The sequence below is a fragment of the Camelus dromedarius genome, chromosome 5, assembly GCF_036321535.1.
Source record: "Camelus dromedarius isolate mCamDro1 chromosome 5, mCamDro1.pat, whole genome shotgun sequence".
Lineage (NCBI taxonomy): Eukaryota > Metazoa > Chordata > Mammalia > Artiodactyla > Camelidae > Camelus > Camelus dromedarius.
Window position 1 is genome coordinate 31,977,921 of NC_087440.1, and position 24,051 is coordinate 32,001,971.

The 24,051-nt window shown below is 42.5% G+C and overlaps 1 long non-coding RNA gene and 1 other non-coding gene across 3 annotated transcripts; one reads left to right on the plus strand and one right to left on the minus strand.

The window, feature by feature from the left end:
- Nucleotides 1-6,040: 6,040 nt before the first annotated feature.
- On the plus strand, nt 6,041-10,770 carry LOC105102406 (uncharacterized). Of its 2 annotated transcripts, XR_838376.3 has the most exons (5): nt 6,041-6,132; nt 7,741-7,788; nt 7,903-7,973; nt 8,842-8,966; nt 9,547-10,770. It is a non-coding gene; the product is annotated as an uncharacterized LOC105102406 (long non-coding RNA). The 2 variants fall into 2 exon arrangements; XR_010380913.1 differs by lacking the exon at nt 7,903-7,973.
- An 8,362-nt stretch (nt 10,771-19,132) lies between these two features.
- TRNAD-AUC (transfer RNA aspartic acid (anticodon AUC)) lies at nt 19,133-19,205 on the minus strand. Its single transcript has one exon. It is a non-coding gene; the product is annotated as a tRNA-Asp (tRNA).
- Nucleotides 19,206-24,051: the final 4,846 nt, after the last annotated feature.

Below are 24,051 nucleotides of genomic sequence, written 5' to 3' on the forward strand. Positions count from 1 at the left end.
CACATTTGCTGGTTTCTTTCCAGTGCACCTGGTCTCTTGATTTTTCCAAAAGAGGTTGACATCTCCTGATCACCTGCTTAGGGAGCAGCTGTACCCCAAAATTTAGGAAAAGAGAACTAGGAAAGATCGTACAAAATGTCTGATTTACCTCCTCCTTTCCTCTCCTCTGTCATTTTACAGATGAGAAAACTGAGGCTCATGGAAGGGAAGGGACTTGACCTTCTGATGGGCCGTTAGGAGAAGTGGTCCCCAAATTAGGTTTCTGATCCTCAGCCTGGGCTTGTCATGAGGAAGCTCTGTGCTGGGTTCCTTTGGTCCATGACCTGCTACACTGATGATCCCCAAGATGTTCTCTTCTCCAGGGCAGGAGCTGCTGCTGCTTCTTTTAATTGAAATATAGTCAGTTTACAATGTTGTGTTAATTTCTGGTGTACAGCATAGTAATTCAGTTATGTATATATATATTGTATATATATATATTCCTTTTCATATTCTTTTTCATTATAGGCTATTACAAGGTTTTGAATGTAGTTTCCTGAACTATACAGCAGGACCTTGTTGTTTATTTATTTCATATATGGTAGCTAGTATCTGCAAATCCCAAACTCCCCATTCATAGGGGAAGCTCTTCTGGGCTTGGACAGGGAGTGCTGTGGACTGAAATTTTGTATCCTTTGAACATTCATCTGTTAGAACGCTAATCCCCAAAATGATGGTATTTGGAGATGGGGCCTTTAGGAGGTAATTGGGTTAGATGAGGTCATGAGGGTGACCCCTTCATGATGGAACTGGTGCTCTTATAAAAGAGACATGAGAGCTCACTTTCTCTCTGTCATGTGAGGACACAGGAAGAAGATGGCCATTTGCAAACCAGGAAGGATGCCTTACCAGAACCTGACCACGCTGGCACTCTGATCTTGGACTTTAAGCCTCCAGAACTGTGAGAAGTCAATTTCTCTTGTTAAGTCACCCAATTTATGGTATTTTTTGTTATAATAACCCAGGCTGATTAAGACTGTGGGGCTGTTCACCTCTGCCCAAGTGACTTCGCCATGGTGTTGATGGGTCAAAGAGCCTGGCCACCTACCCCAGCTACCAGTGAGCCATCCTCGGGGCACTGCCTCAGCTGGGGTTTTAGAATATATTCTATCAAAGGACTCTGCTGTCTCAAAAAGTTGCTGAAGTTATCTTATTTAGTGATCTTATTTAATGTTGAGTCCATATTTTGAAAAAAATTAATTCAACTTCTATACTACTCAGGCAGCATAGTAAAAGGAACTAATTGAATTAATATCTTGCGGGGAGGGTGTAGCTCAGTGGTAGAGTGTGTGCTTAGTATGTACAAGGGCCTGGGTTCAATCCCCAGTACCTCTATTAAAAAATAAACAAATAAACACATAAATAAATAAACCTAATTACTTCCCCTGCCAAAAAAAAAAAAAAAAAAGAAAAAAAGAATTAATATCTGTACTCTTTAGTCTGAAAGGTGCTAAAAAAGAAAACAGCAGCCCCTGGCAGCCAGGAGCTGACCTGGCACAGTCACCCAGGCCTTAGTGCTGAGAGGAGCTGGCCTGGCCTCACAGCTAGGCGAGGGCATTCAGTTCAATATAAACGATTTTGGGAAACACCAACATCAGACAAGCTCACTCTGTTAACTTGATGGATAAAGACAAAACCAAGATCACTCCGCAATCATATCTGAACACAGACAAAAAAAAATAATTATTATCCAAACTACAAAAACAACTGAACATCGATCCTCCATCTGGAATAACAGGAGTGACAGCGGCTGCTTCGTCAGTTACAGCCTTCACTTTGTTGCTTTTTCTCTCCTTCTACATACAAATTAACATGCTTACGATTGAGTCTAATCATAGAATTACTCCAGTAGCCAATCCAGAGAAAAGCCTTGTTTCCTGAATCCTCTTCAAAGTCCCCTGGCACAAGCCCAGTCTTACACTAAGTCCTTCCTAGCGTTCTCCTCCCGTGACACCCCATGCTTCCCCAGCGTGTGTTCTCCGTCACCGCCACCCAGTAAACCCAGTTTTATCTGACTACAGTTCAGTTCCTGGTGGTTTTTGGCTGGATGGTATTGGCAGCACTTGTTTTTGTTTATTTGTTTTTTCAAAATATTTTAAATGAACATGGTAACAAACTGAAGTACTTCAAAGGGTGAAAAGTGAAAGCTATGTCTCCCTTCCACCCTTGACCCTAGAATCCGATGCCCTTTCCCAGAGGCAGTCATTGTTCCCGAAGACAGTCTGTGCACACACAGGCAGTATATTTATCAATTTAGGTGATAATCTTGTTTATCATTTTTACTACTGTTTGTCCTTCCTTTCATCCACCTGTCCACCCAATCTTTATCGTACCTCGGACTTCACATCAATGCTATCTATGCACTGTCTCAGTCAGTGGAATTACACAGGTGACCCAGGATAGCATGTGGACCATTTTTCAGTAAGTACAGGCAAGGGAAGAAAGGGCTAAGTTACTGGTGGTGTTTTAAGCAGCTGCCAAAATTTTATTGACAGAGAGGTTTATTGGTTGCTTTTGGTTCTCCTTTTACTTATAATATAGATCAGATTATCACCACTGATGCAGAAGTTGCGGCTTTTACAACAATGAGGGGATGGACTGAAGGTTAGGGAATAAGCTCTTTGGTGCAGCTTTCCATCAGTTTCGGGATGAGGGCCAAACTCCTTTGTGTGGGGTACAACCCGTCAGATCCTGACCTCTGCATCCTTTGTCAGCCTGTTTTTTTTTTTTTTTAAACCACCAGCTGTCCTTGGGAGCTTTACTCATGCTGGATGAAGGACCCACATTCCCCAAGTGCTATGTGGGGTGAGGCTTTTGCCAGCACCCACCCTCCAGGGTGGCCCTGTCACAGTGCTCATCACATGCATGGGCATCACCAGAATTGCCTCTTTTCTCCTACAGCTCAGGGATGGTTTTTCACCTCTGAAGCTCCCACCTCTAGAAGGAAGCTTGGCGCACAGAAACTTCTCAGCGAAGGTCTGTTGAATAAATGAATGAATTCCTCTTCTGAAGGGTGAGTCTGGTGTGTCTAACTCTTCCTTCTTCTAGGAATTCCTTCTTAGCCCCCGAGTTCCTGGAAATGGCAGGGACAAACCACTTTTTAAAAATCCAGGGCCACTCTGGAGGTACAGCCCTGTCTGCCTCATGCCTTCCACAAAGGTTTGTCTTTCCTTTGGGAAATAAAGGAAAAACTCTTGGCAGAGCTTACCAGACCTGGAACTCAGGTTGCTCCCTTAGGATCCATCCTGTATGTGACTTTCAGTCCCCCCCAATCTGGGTGCCACCAAAGAGATGGGGGTGTGGCAGGGAACAGACACTTGGGCTTCACGGCACAACAGAAGCGGCCCCCAGTGTCCCCAGTTACAGGACGAGAATCGTAGCGGCCACTAGTGAGTCTTTATTCTGGGCCAGGCACAGCGCTCGGTGCTTCTCAGGAATTCTTTTATTTATTTATTTATTTATTTATTTATTTATTTAGGAATTCTTTCTTTTAGAAATTGTAACAGTTCTGTGAGTCAGGGCGGTTTTTAGCCCCATTTTATCTGTAGACAACCTGAGATTCCAGACAGACTCAGTAACATGCCTATGCGTGGCTACATCCCCTAGACCCTCCCGAGATGTCGGCCACAGCACAGGTGGTCTGTTCCCAGGGAGCTCAGACTGGCCTCAGACACACACTGCAAATCATCTGCTTTCTGCCCTGTGATGTGTTTGACTCCAGGAATGTCATATGTGCAGGGAGTCCAGAGGGCAGGATTAACATGGTGGGGAACAGGAGCTAGTAGGTGGCAGTTTCAGCCCTATGGGAGGACAAATCTGGAAGGCATTCTGCACTTTCTCAGTAAGTCCATGTGGAGCCAACCCTTGTTTCCCACAGCAGGGACCTCACAATACTGACTGCGTCTCTCTTCCCCACCCTGCTCCCTCACTCCTGTGCCCCAAGATGATGTGAAAATTAAGAAACAGAAATCTCCTTTATTTATTTTTTATTTAAACAATTTTAAAATATATTTTTATTGGCGTATAGTCAGCAGGAATCTCCTTTAAAATAGAATTGAGAGGCCAGAAAGGGGAGCTCTCACACCCTACCATGCCACACCAATTGTATGCCTGCTAGGAAGAGAGGTATATTTGCATCTCCCACAAGATGTTTACTGCTTCAGCAGGAAGGAAGAATTTCTTCTTGCCCAGCAACAGCCCAGCCAATGAGAGACTGTTGCAACTCAGCCAATGAAAAGCCACTACACTTTGAACTCCCAGTTTCCTCCAGTGGGCTCTTTGTTTATAACAGCCCTTCCCAGCTCCCTCTTCCCCTTTATAAAAGAAGTTCCTCCCCTTTGTTGTCTGCACTTGCCTGCGGTTAGCTATAGATTGCTTGTCCAGAATTGTAATTCTTTGCTGTTTTGAAATAAACCCACTTTTGCTGGTAAAATAACTGGCTGTTTTTTTCTTTTTAATTGTTTTAGGTCAACAATCACATCACAAAAAATTTACCTGTCTTAGGTTCTGCTTTCAGAGGAACTTGAGTGAAGACCATCACCCAGTGAGATAAGTGGCAAAGCTGGTACTTGAACTGAGGTGTATCTGATAAAGACTTTTTGGATTTGTTTTTAGGAAGTGAGAAGTCCCAGGAGAAACCCAGGGTCACTAAGAGGAGGCGAGGAGGAGGAGGCAGGTCGAGAAGATGCCACGCTCACTGTGGGCAGCTCTGTTAGATGTGGTCAGTACAAGGCTGTGCTCTCAGGCTGCTGGGAAGGGCACAGTAATATCGGGCAGTGAAGGTAAAATCCCCTGTGGTGACACCACACTTAGATTTAGCGTGGCAGGGTTCTATGAGAAGTCACATTCTTTGGCTTTAAAGATAAACACTAAACAAAACAAACTCCTTTTATCATCCAAGGGAGTCAGCAAGTGTAAAGAAATGCTTCGGAGAAAAAAAAAGATTCACATCCCTTCTCTCTTTTCCTTCCTAAGAATAAAGTCCAAACTGTACTCTTTAAATACTCTTCCTTGAAAATTCTGAAATTCCACACAGGACCTCATCCCTTACAATTTAACTTCTGCTCTCCCTGAGAGAACACACTTCAATCTGTTATTAGTCACCTTCGAGTGTGAATGGGTTTCTGATCCTTCTGGGAAAGCAAGTATTGATGGGGAGAGACAAGGGATTATGGACCAGAGGTGGGGGAAGGCTACTTGCCTGGGAAGCAGAGGTAGAAAAGGTTATCCCTCTTGACCCAGCTCTGCCTGATTCCAGGTATGCAAGTGTCGGTTCAGAAAGGGACTAGGAGTTTCAAAGAACCCTAGAGACCTCCCTGCTGTACTGTGAGCTTAAACTGTGCAAAAGCCAAGATTCATGATATGAAAGATAGAAGAGACAGATGCAGACACAGTGCAGAGAATTGTCTCCCGCTGACTGTAGTGGACCAGTAGAGATCTGCTTGTTTTGTCATCAAAGGTCCTGTGATAACAAACAGCTTTTGGGGGGAGGGAAGACACTGTGTTCAGCTGTATCAGCTTACACCTTAGCAGGGAGGCCCTGGGGTCCCATCAGATGGGGAGAGAGACTGGCAGGGAGGGACACCAGGAGGAGCCGGGTGGGCAGGGATGCTGCTGTGGAGGACGAGAAGGCAGGTGTTCTGTGTCTCAACCATACTCTCCTGACCTGCAATTTTACTGATGCAGCCAGGAATCTAGAATCGGTAACCTCTATGGCTGGAGAGTAAACAGGGATGATGGCACCGCTGTTAGAGCGCTGGGCTTCCCAGGCCAGTGGAACTGCATCTTCAGGAGAGGAATGTCTCCTCACCCACTAAGAAGAGCTTATTTCCCAGGAGTGTTCCTATGAGTTAATTTCCAAGGCCAACATCCTTTCCTCCACAGATTCTTTTTATTGCCATGGAGACAGTCTGCTGCTCTGTCCAATGAAGAGTCTGAGCAGCAGGCACCATGACAACCTGTGGGGGTTGGAAGGACAGCTCCAAAGTACCTCACAGACCAAAGCAAGGAGAGAGGCCTGGGGAGATTGATTGTCACAAGTGTGGTTGATGAAAGGGGACAGTTTGACTCTTCACTGCCTTCTCTCTGTGAGCAGTGAGTGAGGGATGGGTGTGATGGGTGGGCCTGGGGCTGGCGGTGTGGAGGTTTGGGGCTGCCAAAGGCAATCAGCTTCATTCTTTTTCTGATTCCGTGTTTTGCTGGTCCCCGGCCAGGCCAGCTGATCTGTGCCTGGAGACAGGACGAAGCCGGAGCAGGGCCGATCTGTCTAGCCCTGGGTGGGGAGTGGGGGCGGGGAGGAGAAAGCAGTACATGCCTAGGAGATGATCCACAACTAAATAAGTGCCTTTCTGCAGAAATCACCCCACCCCTCCCAGGATGATGGAGACAAAGAACTTGCTGCCAATTTGGAGCCAGCAAGTCCTGATTCCCAGGGTCTCCCAATCTGGCCAATGGTGAGATGTTTGTGGTGTGAGGCCAGAGGACTGCCACACACTGCCTGCTTGTCTCCAGGGTTTGCCTGACTCCTGCTGGAGCCTGCTAGACACAGGGGGCTCCCCAGACTTCTGTGTTTAGCCTCTGGTGGGTTACTTTGTAGGGCTGAGACTGGAGCCATGCCCATCTCCTTCCTTCCTCCCAGGCTCTCTCTCCACTCTACCCATCCCCTGGCCCTGGCCTTCCTGACTCCCAGCCCAGTACGCTGACTCTTACTGCTCCATGGTTGAGTTCTTCAGAGAATGAGCTTATGTCTCCACCATGGGCCTCGCCCTGGAGGGCTGGGGAGTGGACTGAGATCTGCCTGTTCCTGGAGTGGCTTAGGAAAGTCACAGGCATGCCCCAAGGCCTGCTCATCCTGCTGGGGTCTACCCTTCTGAAGCCCACATCTTAGGGGACAGCAGGCGATCTGTAAGAGGGAACTTCAGGACTAAACTCAGGACCAAATTTTGATAATAGATGCAAGTTACATGACTCCAATTGTGGAGGGTCAAGCTGTGGGTTACTCAGTTTTCTCACATGTAAAATGGGGATAAACTTGCAGGGCTGTTATGAGAATTAAATGAATTAACACCTCAGCCTGGTTTATGGGAGATATTAACTATATTATGATGTCTTATTACCACATCCTCACACAGCATGGGAACACAACCTACAGGTCAGTTACTCTCTGTGGATGCTCCCACCCCTGCCCAGCACGGGGTTTGCTTATTTCCATCAAGTCCAGGGCTGAGGATCAGCCACTGCTCTGTCCTTCCACTGCATACACCTATTATCTGGAAAGTGGCAAGCCCACCCCGAACTATTCATCTGCATCTCCCAGGGATTCCCACCTTACATGTGGCAGCCTCCTTCTTCTGCCCACCAGGCACAGATCACAAGCCTCCAACGGCCCCATCCCAGGCCCTTTATGTTCTCATATAACCAAAGGGTCAGTTCAGTGTTGACAGCTCTGATCTGACCCCTGGTGGTGGCCTTGCCTCTTTGCCCATCATCTCACCTAGAACAAGTAGACGCCTCCATTTGTCCCAGCCCTCGGCTGTCCCTGTTAGCCTGCATCTGCTAACAGAGGTTCTTTGGAACCAGTCCACAAGGAATGACTTATACAGCTCACCCAGAGTTTGTCTGCAGAAGCTCCTTCACCCTGGGTGATCACTGTTTGGTGCATCCCATCACGGTATCCACATGATGTCTTTCTCCATTCCCCAGGGCAAAACCTGCTCTTAGGAGGCTTTGCAAACTCATTCGTTCTGATGGGTAAGTAACCGTTAGAATTTAGGCACCCTGAGAGTTAGAAGACCTCCAGGTAGCCATCCGTAATGCTTAATGTGAATTAATTGCATGCTCACACCCTGATGGTGGATGCTACAGTGGATGTGGCTGTGATCATCACCATCACCGCTGTCACTGGTAATCACTAACAAGCATCTACTATGTCCCAGGTAAGATATTTAGCTATAGTAGAGTACAGTGACCAACATCGGTGCTGGATCCCTACCTCATTTGTTATGCCAAAAATTCCAGAAGGACCAAGGATTTGCATGTAAATTAATGTAACTTATGTTGAGACTTATGGGCAAGGATACACTTTATAGCCCCATGTACAACAGCAAAAGACAGGAAACCTAAATGCCATCAATATGGAGTGATTAAATTAAGTTATAGTACACCCAGTTATGCAATTCTCTATATCTCTTAAAAAGAATGGGCATAGGTTTGTAACTAAGATAATGGAATAATCTCTATGATAAAAGTCAAATGGGAAAAACAGCAAGGTGGAGAACAATCTGTAGAGAATGCTCCTGCACGTGCAGTGAGAGCAGTGCTATAGAGGGCTGTGTGCAGAGACTGCTTTCAGAAGGAAGACGGAAGATGACAACAGTGGTTGATTCTGGGAATGGGACTGTTGATTTAGGTAGGAGGATTGCCTACTTTTTATCCTTTAATGGAATTCGGGTTCTTTTTGGTCCTTACCACATGCAGGTATTTCTGAATTTAAAAAGCTTAAGAAATGAGCAAATGCTGTGGAATCAGACAGACTTGAACTGAAGTCGAATTTCTATCAATTTCTTCCCGAGTGGCCTTGAGTGTGTTACTTACCCTTGTCCAGTCTCTTCCTCTGTAGAATGGGGAGTAATAGCACCTAGCTCTTGGGTTGTGGTGAGGATTAAGGGCGGAGAGTGCCTGGGAAATTCTCAGCACAGTGTCTGGCACAAGGCAAACCGTCAATTGTTAGACACTTTACATAATCGTCTCTAATTGTCATTCCAGGTTCAGTACTATTCAACTAAGTTATGTTCTATGCATCAGGTACCCAGCAAAGTCTGGTGATACCAAAGCAGTGGGAGAGTCAGACAGTGGACAATCAACCATAACAATCCTGGAACAAAGGACCCCAGAAGAAAGCAAGTTTAACTTTGCCTGAGGGCTTTAAGGTAGGGGTCCAGGAAATGTTCACTAAAGAACCACATTTGAGATTGGGGTTTCACAGGATGAGAAGGAGCAGCTCATATAGAGATGCCGCACAAGGAAAGGCACAGGTGTGAGGACTTGGGGCCCTCTGTCCCCACTATAGGAGAGCAGAATGTGAGAGGGATGGGGCCAGGACCCTCAGATGGAAAGAGTGCTGGGGACAGAGGCAAGATCAGGTCCTCCAACAGCAGTGCCTTGTCCCCTTCTTTTCCCTGTGGCCACATCCTTGAGATCCTGATCTGTTTCCAGTTGCTGCAGTGGAGTCTGGGGCAAAAGAACTGGGGGCCTTTATGCAAATGAGCTTTAGGGACTACTAGCCACAGCCCTTGCACCCCACTAGTTGGGGAAGTAGCAGTGACACATGTTCTTTAGGGCAAGAGAGTTTCTATTCCATTTCCTTCTAACACTGCAGTCAGTTCCCTCTAGACACTTTTCACCTCTGAAAGATTCACACAGAAGACTTGTATGGGTGTTCTGTTTTCTCTATCAATTATATATATATATATTAAATATAGATAGGTTTCTCTCTCTTTGTTTAAGCAGGGAAGGATCAATGCAGGAAACTGTGAGTGAACCAGACACTCTGGAAGGAGGAAAAGCCGGAACAACCGATGGGCTCTGGTGGTCACCCTGCAACCAGAGGACAGCCCACCGTGGTTGTCGGATGACGGGTTAGCCACGCCTGGGGAAGAGCTGACTGTGCAGCCTCGTTCCTGTCTCCTGGGTGACAAAGCCTCCGGATGACCCCGCCAACAATAATGAGATGAAAATCAAGAGTCCTGCAGTATAATGAGCACGATAAAAATAGAGACTTGCTAAGTAAAGGGCCCGCGCTGCGGTGGTTGAGGAGGGGGAGGAGCTGGTGGGCGGGGCCTCCCGGCCAGACTCCCTGCTCTGTCGCTGTGACTCAAACAGGCCAAGGCTGGTCCGTAGGTGGGGTGGCAAAGACGTCAGAGAGGGATTAAAGACTGGACCTTCGTAAACATCCTGAGCAGACTCTGCCCTGGTAACTGTGACTCTGACCTCCACAGGGGAGGGACAGGGTGTGGCCGACACATGCTGATGGGGTTGTGACATTCCTGCCCTTAGCTTGAACACCTTGCCTGCCAGTGAGCATCAGAAAATGCTCTAAGAATTAACGCGCTAATTTTTTTTCAAACATTGTACCTCTTGTCTACAGTGTATAGTGGAAAAACTCTGTTTATTCTTCCCCCTTCTTTCCCTCCTTCCTTCCTTCCTCAGTTGGTGGCTTGGAGTATCTGCCAGGAAAAGCAGCCGCTTCAGTGAAAGGAAGGAGGGATCTGGGCGCTGCAGGGACAGCTGCATGGAAACCTTTTGGTACCTCATCTCTCTACAGTTTTTTTTTTTTTTCGTAAAAAATTAAATTAGAATTTATTTTTGATATTCAACCGTGAGAAAGGAAGATATCCTCCCGTTTGTGACAACATAGATCAACCTTGAGCACATTATGCTAAGCAAGATAAGTCAGACAGAAAAAGACAAGTGCTGTATGGTATCTCTTATAAGTGAAGTCTAAAAAAGTTAAACCTGTAAAAAGCAGAGAGTAAAATGGTGGTGACCAGGGGATGGGAGTTTGCTAGTAAAAGTGATGATGTTTAAGGGTATACACTTGAAACAAGTAGTAAATAAATCAGCTCTCTAATGCACAGTATAATGAATACAGACAATAATATGGTACTATAATTATGCAATGTGATAAATAGTGCTACATTGGCAATCATATTACAATATCTAAATGTATCAAAGTAGCACACTGTACACTTTGCACTTACAATATTATGTGTCAAATTCATTCACTAAACAATTCACAAAAATTATTATTTTGTGTGTGTTTTGTTTGTTTTCTGTCTTTTAACTTAAAAAAACTTTTTTGGGGGGAGGTAATTAAGTTTATTTATTTATTTTTAGATGGAGGTACTGAAGATTGAGGTACTGAGGACCTCATGGATGCTAAGCAAGCACTGTACAACTGAGCTATACATTCCCCCCAACAAAAATTATTTTTTAAGTAATACATGCATATAGTACAAAATTCAAAAGGAACAAAAAAGTATGTAGTAAAATTTAATATCCCTTTCTCCTGCTCCCTACCCCTCAGCCACCCAGTTTCCTTCCTTGAGACACCACTGTTAGCAGTTTCTGAGTAGCTTTCCAGAGATGTTTTAAGTGCATGTCCCCCTGGCCCCTACAACACAATTTTTTTTTACATAAGTGCTAAATACTGTATCAGCCAGAGTCCTGACAGAAGCAGGTGACACCCATAACATGAGTTATTTGAGTTGAATTTAATGAATGGACTGCTTACAAAAGTGTGGGCAGGACAGAGAAGAGCACAAGCGAGAGTGCAGTAACCAGGGCCAGCAAGACGGTGCAGAGTGACGCAGTGCGAGCAGCACAGCCAGCCGGAGCATCCCAGCCGGGAAGCGGGGGGCAAAATACCTGTTCCTCGCTCTCCTCCTGCCCTTGTTCTCTTGCTGCAGCGCCCCAAGGGCTGAACCCAACCTGAGCCAGAGGGCAAGAGAATCTGCTGATGTAGTTTACAGAGGTCACTCTCCAGTAGAGAGTGGGGCCAGAGCTGGGGGGGATGGGTAAGGAGGGCGAGTGGTGGTACGATACCAGCACATGCACCGAGCCTCTCCATCTGCACTTAACAGTCTGTCTGTACATATAGCCTCATTCTTTCTGCTGATCTAGAGCATTCTACAGTATTTCTGTTCTGGAACACTATGCCATATATATAATATATATAGTTATACATACCATATATAATATATAATAATATATACCATGTAAATATATATACATGGTATATATAAATTTAATATATTAATGTACATGTATATAAATATATAGGCATATATAAAATTATATATATAATTTAATTTATTTATATACCTCTATCTATATATAACTAATCCTTCACTCATGGGCTTTGAAGATTGTTTCCAATCTTCTGCAAACAATGCTGCAAGGTATAGCCTTTTACTTAGTCATTTCACATGGCAAAGATATGTACTGAATAAATTCTAGAGAAGAGATTGCTGGATCAAAGAGTGTATGCTTTTTAAATTCTGATAGACGCTGCCACATCACCCTGCATAGCGCTTGTGCTTATTTGCACAAATACCAGCAATGTATGCGGTTCCTGTGCAGTGTCAGAACATCTGGGTTACAAAGATGTGAGTAAACTTATTAGAGCATCTTTCTAGCCATGTCTGTACCTTCACAAAATGCAAACTTCTCTCTCTTTTTTTTTTTGAAATTATGAAAATACACATTTTTCTCCTTGTTTTCTGTCACTCCTTTCAGATTTGTTTAGCAAAGATAAAATTCCTCCTCTCCTGAATGGAATTCTGCTCTTTCTTTAGGAACAATCTTGTGTCACTGTGAGTTGCAAATAGCAGCCTCAAGTTTCCAGTTTATCTTTCTGGGAATGAACAAACCAAATATATATATATATATATGTAAGTATATATATGTATGTATGTGTCTATATATATGTGTGTGTATGTGTGTGTGTATGACATCTAGGAGACAGTTAGGAAAACTCTATGAGTGTCAGGAATCAGGGGACTCCAAAGAATCACCATTAATCCCAGTAGGTGTGACAGCATTGCTGTGGCATACAAGAAAATGCTCCTGTTCTCTGAAGAAGCAGTCTTTTTAAGTATCCAGAAATATGAAATCCCAGATGTCTGCAGTCTACCCCAAAACACCTTAGGAAAAAAGATGAAGCAAATATAGAAATATTAACAATCATTAAGTCTTGATAATGGATCTTCTTATAGGCGCAAACACCCTCATAATATAAAAACTTTAATGTCCAAGCAAGATAATAATCAACACTTCATATTTTATTCATAGGTAAGAAGACTTTTCCTCTCCTTCCCTTCCCTTCTTCCCCTCCTCCTCTTCTGGCTTCTGTTCCTCTGTTCCCCACCCCTGGCTGGATCCACTTGTCTACAATACACCAATAGTCAGAGCCTCTTCTCTCCCAACGTGGTCTTCTTGGGAGGCGGCTCCAGCCTGGCTTCCCTTCTGCTGAGCGGCAAACACTTGTTCCATGGAAAACCCTCAACCCTCCAACAAACCCTGGAAATACAGGCCCTCTGTCCTGTGGTCACAGGAAGCGCCACCTTTCTCAGGCCTGAGTTAGGCAGGAGTTTAGGATCCCCTCCACCTGTAGAGAATGTGCACCGGGCTCTCCTGTGTGCCCTGGAAGCCCCCTCTCAATATGAGGTCTATGTTGGAAAGTAGTTTTCTGTCCTCTCCCTGGAGATGGAGGCGTGAGAAAATATCAGCGTTCTCCAAAGAAATCTCTTACATTCTCCCAATATATCTCTTGGATAATACACTCCCCCCCCCCACTGTGATATCTTAGTATTATTAAACATTTACTTTTCATTATATACATTCAGCGTTTTGTCTGTATTTACACAGTAGCATTTACTACATTGAGCACCATTTATTTAAAATTGTTCCAGGAGAAGGTTATTTTATTATCTATTGCTCCAGTGGCTTAAGAAAGCAAACATTTATTATTTCATCCAGTTTCTGAGGATCAGGAATCTAGGACTGGCTTAGCTGGATGGCTCAGGATCTCCCATGAGGTTGTAGTGGAGAAGTTGGCCAGGACAGCAGTCATCTGAAGGCTCAGCTGGGGCTGGCGGATCCACTTCCTGACAGCTGGCTTACTGTGGCTGAGCCTCAGTTTCTCACCAAGTAGCCTTCTCCACAGGGCTATTCAGGACAGGCAACTGGCTTTCCCTTGAGCGAGTGATCTCAGGGAGCAAGGGAGAAGCCACGATCTTGGTCCTTTATGGCTGAGGCTTGGAAGTGGCATGCCATGGCTCCTGCCATATGCTATGGTGACACAGATCAACCATGGCACATATGGAAGGGGACGCGGTGTGATACCAAGAGGCAGGGCCCATCTTGGAGGCTGGCCACCACACCTGTTGACGTCATTCTGCACGTGCATTATGATCAGTGTAAGTTGTGTCTCATAGACTCATGACCCACGGAGTTGTGTTCTGTGCGGGAGAATCCCTCCAAGGTTTCCGATGCAGCACTTGGCCACTGGGTACCGGTACTGAGTGAAGTCTGTCTCCCTGTGGTCACAGTGATAACAACGCCGGCACTGTCCTTGCAGCGAGTCTGGGCTAGAGGATAAATCTTCCAGACAGAACTTTTTCTGTGTTCCTAATTTCCTTCTGTAGTTCCCAGCACTCTTTCATGCCCTTGCCATAGAACCTGTTATAAAAAGAAGGTCCTAAGTGGCCTGGCATGCCCAGACAAGACTGAATCCTAGCAGGGATTAGGCTCAAGCAGGTTCTTCTAGCTGCTCCCTGTCAACCCCCAGCACACAAATAAGGAGCTCTGTCTGCGGGGATCAGGGCAAGAAATGGGGACAAGGCAGGAGTGGAGTTGTGCTCAGGTTGAGATTTAAGACATCCATCTTCCTGTCACTTCCTAACAGAGGGCAGCTTCCATGGAGCAGAAGGGAAGACACCAAAAACAAAGATACAGCAGATACACACTCCCCTCTACGGAGAACCTTAAAGAAATCTGTGAATTCAGTGGTCCTGCCACATCATGGACCTGATTCCCTGGGAGAAGGAAGAGGAGAGAGAAAGTGAAATGTCTTCTGGAGTCTGGGGAGAAATGGTCTACTTGGCACTTAGGCTTAAATAAATTATGTTTAGGTTTGCAGGTAGTTTCTTGTTATTTTGATTTGGACAAATTAGTTTCGCTGGAGGTGAAAATAAAATGAGTTTCTGGACCATAAGGCTGAGAACTAGGACCTGGGCTGAGGTGACCCTTGAGGTAGTGCCCCCTGGGGTGGCAATACTGTGCAGTAGCAGGTCTCTATCTTAGTGAACAGTAACTGCAGCTGTTTACCAAAGGCTTACCATGTCCAGGCACTGCCATCTAATTTAGGCTTCCCCCAAACTCAGAGAGGTGGCATCAATGTCTTTATTCCATGAGTGAAGAAACAGGCCTGGAGAGGATAAACAACTTGCTAAGTTATTCCTGAAACTTAAGAGGAAGTTCATACTCAGACAAGATGAAGCTCACGTCCTCACCACCGTGCTAAATTGTCTCCCACGCTGCTGGGCATGGATGTTTACCAGTGCTTGTCACTTTCCTTACAGACCATCATCAATTGTCCATCCTCAGCAACTCGTTTCATGTTGCTACACTCTGGTCAGAAAAGAAAGCTCAGTGGTAGAGCGCATGCTTGGCATGTATGAGGTTCTGGGTTCAATTAAAAAAAACAAAGAAAGCACGATCTGAACCAAATCACCCACTTCACAGGTCATTGACGTTTCCTGCCCTGCTTCTCACTAACCGTGGGCTTATTCCTGTTAACACGTCACTGCAGGTCCTGGTGCTGGTGCGGCTTCCATGCAAGTCATTCCTATGGAAGTCACAGCTGAAGCCCAAAGAACTGATGAGCTTTGTTTTCAACCTTTCCGAGGCACTTCGTTTAAGGCTTGCCTCTTCAAACAGCATTTAGATGGATTTAAAAAAAAAAAAAAAAGCTGGTCTGAGACATCCCATTTTTAAATAGGTGAGTTTAGTTTGTTGGCATTTTTTTGCAATACCCATGTGTTTGGACTTTCTTTCTTCACCAAGGTTTTCTTCCCCATTTCTTTTCTTTTCTCCATTCTTCCCTTTTGTTGGATTAATGAAATTTTCGTGGTTCTTTCATTGATCAGAAGTAGTAGATTCTATTTCTACATCCATTTTTGTGGCTAGGTGAAATTTTTTTTTCATTTTCCAGTTTTATTAGGTAGAACTGTTACAATTTGACCGCGCGTATACAGTACATTGCATGTAAATACATACACATAATATACTGCACATATTTTTTAAAAATTTCCATATATGTACTGTTCACTGTTACTAAGAACATTTAGAGCTTTAGGTTTGTAAACTTACATAGTTATCAAAGGAATAAAGCCAACCATATATTAAGAATTAATTCAAAAAGATACATGCACCCTACTTTTAACAACAACGTTATTTATAATTGCCAAGATATGGAAGCATCCTAAGTGCACATCAATAGATGAATGGATAAAGAAGATGCAGCATATATATGTAATGGAATACAACTCACCCACGAAAAAGAAGGATATTTTGCTATTTGCAGCCTTTCATTCACATTTTTTTCTACTTCAAAGATCAGAATTTTGTAACTGGCATAAACATTTCCATTGCATCAAAAATAACAAAATACCTAGAAATAAACTTAACCAAGGAGGTTACCTATACTCTGAAAACTGTAAAGCATTGATGAAAGAAATTGGTAGGTGAAACTTTTTAAAACACGCATACCTAACTATATTTTTCTATAAAAGTCAAAAGTTAATTAAAACGGTGATCCTTCTCCTTTACTAAAGACACAGAATGCCTTAATTTCCCTCTGCAGTCTTTCCTCCTAACTTACAGTGGTGTAGTATTTTAATTCTTGTATGCTTTTAACCTCTCAATACTTACGATTTACCATCAATCAAGGGTTAGATTTTTTAACGTGTTTTATCGCTCTTTTGACCCACTACTGCCTCTTGCATTCTAGTCTTCCCTTCTGGTTCCTTTTTGTTTTTTGCTGAGGTAGGACTTTTGAAGTTCTTTCAAGTCGTTCTTTCTCTCTGATGTTCTGTGATCGCACTCCGATATCTCCAGCAGAGGCGAGGATTTATCTTTCATTATGTCGCTTGATATTTGGTGTATCCCTTTAATTCTGGAAACTCTCAGGCGTATTTCTCAACAGGGAAATGTCATAGAAGTGTCTGGGGTTGGGGAACACATTACATAGGATGGTCCCAGGATGGTCTCTGAGCAGGGAATGTGGGGGCTGAGGTGAAAATGATGAGAGCGAGCCAGCTCTGGCGAGGGGAGCATTCCGGGCAGAAGGAAAGGCCACTGAATAATCCTTATTTTGAAGTCAAATGATTAGCAACCTTGATCCCATCTACAACCTTAATCCTCCCCTTGCCATATAAACAAATTCACTCATGGGTTCTGGGAACTAGAGCATGGACACCCTTGGGAGCCATTGTTCTGCCCATCATGATGGGGCAAGGGCAGGGAACACTTACTGGAACCCAGACGAGGTAGCTGTAGGGAAAGGGTCACCTGACAAGTGTGTGACCTTTGGTGAGAACTGGGTTCCCCAAATCAGGAGTGGCAAACATCATGGGGCCACTTTTCTACCTGGCCACAGTGGACCAGGAAGCAAAGAGGGGCTTATTGTGCTGGGTGGGTAATTAGTCCCGATTGGCTGAGGGACTAAGAGTTACTTCTACATAAGGGGGCAGCAAAGAGAATTTCCAGAACTCAGGGCATTTATTGGGGTGTCTCTTTGTACTTCTATGTCCTGTATTAACCGTGGGAATGACAGCAACTACAACTCACCAAGGGCAGGAAAAATAAGTGTCCTGAAGGTCTGGGTTTCACCACCTTGAAATCAACCTGGACCAGGGTAAATGTGGTGAGGAGATAAGGGACGTTTAGAATGGGGAGTGGAGGCGAGAGATGAGGAACATCAGATACGACCTGGGACCAGCTACAACAGCAAGAACTCTTGTTTCTGATCCTTGCATATGAATTCCTCCAGGCGATTGCCACTGGCTACCATCTTAAGGGACTCTGTGAGTGATTGGACCCCATACGCCCCTCCTGGGGAAGGAGTGAGAGCATCTTGTACTCACAAGAAATGGAGTCACTACAGCGTAGTACGGGAGCCAATACAATGGGAGAGAAGGAGTGGATCTGAATGGTGCAAGGGGTGGGTTATATTTGATTCAAATCTATAGTCATCCTCAGATTTCCTTGGCACTGACAGCCTGCTGGACTCTGCTGACACTACCAGCTGCTGACCAGGACATTCCCTGGGAGCAGTAGGTCCTTCACCTTGACCGCCACCAGGCAGCCAGGCTGAACATCCACCAACCCAGAATGTCTGGCTCCTCCCACCACTTCCAGAATTGGAGGAAACGTCCCACTCACTGATTCTCCCCAACAGAAAGGGCCACCTGACAACACCTGGAGGTGTGGGGAAGGTAACTTCCTGTGGACTGAATCTTCACTAATGGAAACCAGGGGATGAGGGAGATTGGCAGATAAATTCCCCATCCTCCTCCCTCCTGTGACTGTCATTTCTCTTTGCAGCCTGTTTGGAGAAGAACCATATGCCAACCAGACATGCCTGCTGAGTAACCTGCTGTGATCGCTGAGGCTTAGCATAAAGTGTCAGCCAGAAGGACAATGTACCATCTCACATGTCCTCACATTTCCTTGCTTCCCTTCTCCTTTCCTTAGCCTTGCTGTGCTCTGTGTGCACTTCCCAAGTGTAATGGCTAGTTTTATGTGTCAACCTGGCTGGGCTGTGGTGCCCAGATACATGATAAAATATTATTCTCTGAGGAGATATATGTATATATTTGTGAGGATGTTTTGTGGACGAGATTAACATTTAAATCAGTGGACTTTGTGGGGGAGGGTATAGCTCAGTGGTAGAGTGTGTGCTTAGCATGCACAAGGTCCTGGGTTCAATCCCCAATATCTCCATTAAAACAAACAAACAAACAAACAAATAAACTGAATCCTCCCCCCCCCAAAAAAACTCCAAAGACAAACAAACAAAAATAAATCAGTGGACGTTGAAGAAAGCAGACTGTCCTCCTTAATGTGGATAAGCCTCATCCAATCAGTTGAAGGTCTGAAGTGAATAAAGGGGGACCTTCTGGAACAGGAGAGGATTCTGAAGCAGACCGCCTTTGGAGCAAAATGCAGCATCAACCTTTCCCTGGGCTTCCAGTCTGCTGGGCCACCCTGCAGACTGTGGACTTGTCAGCCTATAATGGCATATGCCAATTCCTTAAAATAAATCACCTTCTATGTAAATCACAACCTTTTGGTTCTGTTTCTCTGGTGACCCTTGACTAAAACATCAAGAAAGATTTTGGTTCTTCCATCCTTGCTTTAGCTTCTGTTTGTTTATTTATTTTACTTTAAAATTTGGGGGTTCATTAGATATTTATTTGTTTATTTCTTTTTTGGTTTATTTGTTTCTTTCTTTATTGGTTTATTTATTCAATGGAAGTACTAGGGATTGAACCCAGGACCTCGTGCATGATAAGCATGTGCTCTATCACTGAGCCATACCCTCCCCCCCAGCCTGTTTTAGAGGGAATCAGGTCAAAACAAAGTCCCTGCTTTTCATGGACCTAAGGCCTCATCTCCATCGCTATGTTAAAGCCCCAGACCCTGGGCCCTAAGAGCCTTACCTTCAGGTCCACTGATGGCCTTAGTTTGATCTTCCTTACCTGCTGGCTTTGGTTTCTCTATTTCTTTCTGGGACTTGAGAATTTCCTATTATTTATTATATTCTTACTATTTTATAATAAAATTTCCTTTTATTAATTTCCTCTATTTCCTTCCTCAACTACAGATGTATAATATCATTATACATTATTTATTGTGTCTATGTACTTGTTAGCAGGAGGGTCACCCTGGCTCCGTACAGCACATTGCCTGAAATTCCTTGTGTAATTTGCGTGTTGTCTTTATACACGTGTGTAACAACATAAACGACGCACGCTGTTTAACAATAACAAAATCTTCATATATGTGTATATGTGTATGTGTGTGAGGCTCATTGTTTCCATCATATGGGGATTTCATTTTCCTAGCCATTTCACTCGTGTTAGATATTTAGATTGATTTTCATTTTTACTATTATAAATCATTTTATGATGAATATGTTTATAGACAAAGCTCTTTAAGTATTTAGTATTATGCCCTTAGTATAGATTCCAAGAAGTAGTACCACCACATCAAAGAATATAAACATTTAGAAATCCAAATCGCTCTCATCCATTATGCCTTCATGCAACTTCACTCGAGACATCTTGATCGAAGTTTGTGTGCGCTTGTCTCTTCTGACTTTGATCTGTTCCCTAAGGTGAATTCTTTAGCTAGCTATTCTCATCCATTAAAGATTACTTTTTACTGGTTTGAGTCTCAGAAGGCAGGCATCTACAAGTCTTAACTTTCTGGGTATAAGGACACAGTCATGTTAATGAACAGATATCTCACATACTCTTCCGTAGTTATTGCTTTGGATTACTTCTTAACGCCATGGTAAGTGTGTGGACATTACTTCGGCTTAGTAGAAAACCACACTGTTGCAGTGTGGTTAGGAATCTGGGGTTGGACATATCTGGATACAAATCATAGCTCCACTGCTTACTTCCTTTGTCACTTTGACAAATCATTTACCCTGGATATACACAAAATAAGGCACACAATAAATCCTCATAGATGTAGCTGTTATTAATAAGCAGATGTCAGGTTCTGATGGCCCCTCCCTGTGGTCCTCACTTCCTGAAATGACCGTGGAGAGCCTGCTCCCCGCACCAGGGTGTGTTCTGTCATGCTCTCTTTCTGCTTCTAACAGAACTTTATAGATTAGCTAAGTGTAATATAATTACCTGTTTTGTTCTATGTTCATTTTAGTCTTTTAAAAATTGTTTAGTTTTTTAAAAAATTAATACATTATAGATACTGCTAAAGTCTTTTTTTCCCAATTTTTAAATTATGATATAATACACATAACATAAAATTTACCATCTTAATTTTTGAGTGTACAATTCAGTGCTATTAAATATATTCATAATGTTGTGCAACCATCACCATCATCCATATTCGTAGCTCTTTTTATCTTGTAAATCTGAAACTCTATACCTATTAAACAATAACTCTCCATTTTCCCCTTCCCCCAGCCCCTGGCAAGCACCATTCTACTTTCTGTTTCCATGATTTTGACTCCTCTAAAAACTTCATATAGGTGGAATCTACAGAGTTTATTATTTTGTGACTGGCTTATTTCAATTAGCATAATGTCCTCAAGGTTCATCCATATCGTCACCTATGTCAGAATTTCCTTCCTTTTTTCAGGCTGAATAACATTCCATTGCATGTATAGACCACATCTTGCTTATCTGTCCACATTCAATCCCTGTTGGTAACATTCCAACTCCTCTCCCTCACAGCCAAGTTATCCACACTGAAGAACTTAGTATTTTTCCTTCCAGACTTAAACTTTTTAAAATTCAGATATTTGTACTCACAGAAAATGCACAGTAACTGTGTGATGTTTAACATAATTAATATCAGACTTCATATAATATTTTGTGGCTTGTTCTTTTCTCTTAATGTTTTTGAATTTATCCGTGTTGATACATACAGACCTAGTTACTCCATTTTAATGCTGTATAATTTTCCATTTTGTGTATATATTCCAAGTTGTATTTATCTATTCTCTTATTCATCCCCAAGATTAACTTTGACAGCTTTCTGATACCTTAAAATACATTAAAAATATTTTGTCCAGTTTTCCTAGTCCTTAGAGGGAGAGCTGGCCTTGGTTTTGTTTGCAGCTGTTTATTCTGAAAACTAAATATACAAGAATATGCCCACAGAATTTTTTATAATATCAAGCCACAGAAAAATGTTAATAAAATTTTCCACTCAGCAAAGAGAGAGGGAGAACCAAATACATTTTCTGACTTCAATTCAGCAAAATTAGAAATAAAAATAGCTAACTCTATTAAGCACTTAATAAGTGCCAGACATAAATTTTGATGCTTTAAACACAGTAAGCCATTAAATTTAATTTAATCAGCACAATCATCGTGTGAAGTAGGTATATTATTATTATCATACACAAGTGAGGAAACTGAGGTGAAATAATTTGCCCAACTTCTCACAGGGCATCACTGGCAGAACAAGGATTCAAAAACAGAGCAGTGGTCTGGTTCCATAGCACTTCATCACTTCATTACGCTGCTATATTTAAAGTAGAATTAGAAAAAAGAATGAATAGTTGAAAATTAAAACTCGAAGACAACATAGACAACCCTATGGTTCAGAGACCCAAAAAAAAAGAAAAAAGAAAAAGAAAAAGAAAATAACCTGAAAGACTCAAATATTGTCTACTGGAAAACCAGAAGACTAATTACTGTGTGAAGGCAAACTGAGAAGGAAGATGTAGGAAGCAAGAAGCAATGGTAATTATTGTATTTTGTAAAATATTTTGGTAAAGGTAATTTTGAGTTGACAGTAAATTTCTTGTTAATATACTTTATGTGTTATTTTGAAAGTGAAATGAAGTTTCTAAGCAAGTGGTATCCAAAATGGGGTGCACATACCCCAGGGGGTTAGCAAAATGATTTCCTTGCATTCAGAAAGAAAATATTAGAATTTTAATCTTTATATTCTATTTCTTCATTTTTATATTTTTGTGTATACTTTATAATTTATATAATATATTGATAAGTGATACATGTATGTAATCTATAAATAAATGAATACGCATACATTGCAGCTGTATGCTCAAAGTTTATTAATTGGATATTTAGGAATTTTTGGAGATCACTGTTCTAGACAAAATAATAAAGAAGTTTGGGTTGGGGCTTATTCCATGGAAAGTAAAAGTATGCTAATTTTGGGGTCTACTTTGTGAAGAATGGAAATACTGAAAAAATTAGATTTTATTAGAAAATTTTATGGCTATCTGTATGTTAAAATTTAAGGACATTTACCAAAATTAATGTAAATAGCCATAGCTTCTGAACAAGCAGAGGTAAAAAGATAAACCTTTATCATTCTGACATTAGTCAAGAAAGGAGCCCCCAAAAAAAGAAAGAATAAAGAATAAGGATGGTGTGTAGTGGCTTGAATGATAGCCCCCCAAAAGATATGCCCATATCCTAATCCCTGCAATTTGTGAATGTGACCTTGTTTGGAAAAAGGTCTTTGCACGTGTAATTAAACTAAGGATCCCTAGATGAGATCATCCTCAATTATCTGGATATGTGTGAAGAGAAAGACAGAAAAGGACACACAGGGTCACATGAAGACAGGTGCAGGATTGGGGTGATGCCATGAGAAGCCTAGAGATGCCAAGATCTGCCAGGAGCTTGATGAGACAAGGGATGGAATCTCCCCTAGAGTTTCTGGAGGGAACTTGGCCCTGCCAACACCTTGATTTCAGACTTCTGGCCACCAGACTGTGAGAAAATAAATTTCTGTTTTTTAAAGTTTGGACTAATTTGTTACAGCAGCCTTAAGTAAACTAATACAGTTGATAAACAGAAAACACAAAATACAGTAAAAATAAATCTGAATTTATTGATGATCACAATAAATGAGAAGTGGATAAACTCATCTATTAAGTGACTAGCAGATTGGATTTTAAAAGGAATATAAAATCCAGTTATATGCTGATTATAAGAGGCTGAGTGGAAAAAGTGATTGTAGAGGTTGTAAATATAAGGACAGAGAAGATATACTGGGCAATTACTAACCAAAAGAAAGCTGGAGGAGCAATATTAAATCAGACCACATAAAATTTAAGACAATAAATAATTAATGAGAATAAAAAGGGATAATGCGTAATTACATAGGGAAGAGTCCACCAAGAAAGCTTTATTTATTTGCAAGTAAAATACAAATAACAAACTAGAGGAAAGTATTTGCAGCTCATAATATAGGCTAAGGCCTAATTTTCCTAATGCATGAAGAACCTCTACAGATCAACAAGAAAAAGACAAGTACTCTGAGAAAAAATGGTCCAGGAAAATGAAGGGATGTTCACAGAAATACTCAATTTCACTAGTATGGAAGGAACGTAGTTTCAGACTCTGCTGAAATATCATTATTAAATTATCAGAATGGTAACGATCCAATAAATTGATTAAACGCTGGGTTTGCCTGTGTTTAGGGTGTGATGAAACAGATCCTCTCACACTCTGAAAGCAGCAGTGCAAACCGGCACAACATCTGTGAAGGACAACTTGGCAATATCTAATGAAATAACAAAAGTAGATACCTTTTGATCTGCCAATTTCATTTCTTCTAATTTATTTGACAGATACAGCAAAGTGATGTATGAAAAAAATGTTATTAATTGCACTACTGCATAAAAGTAAAAGATTGATTACATTATAGCAA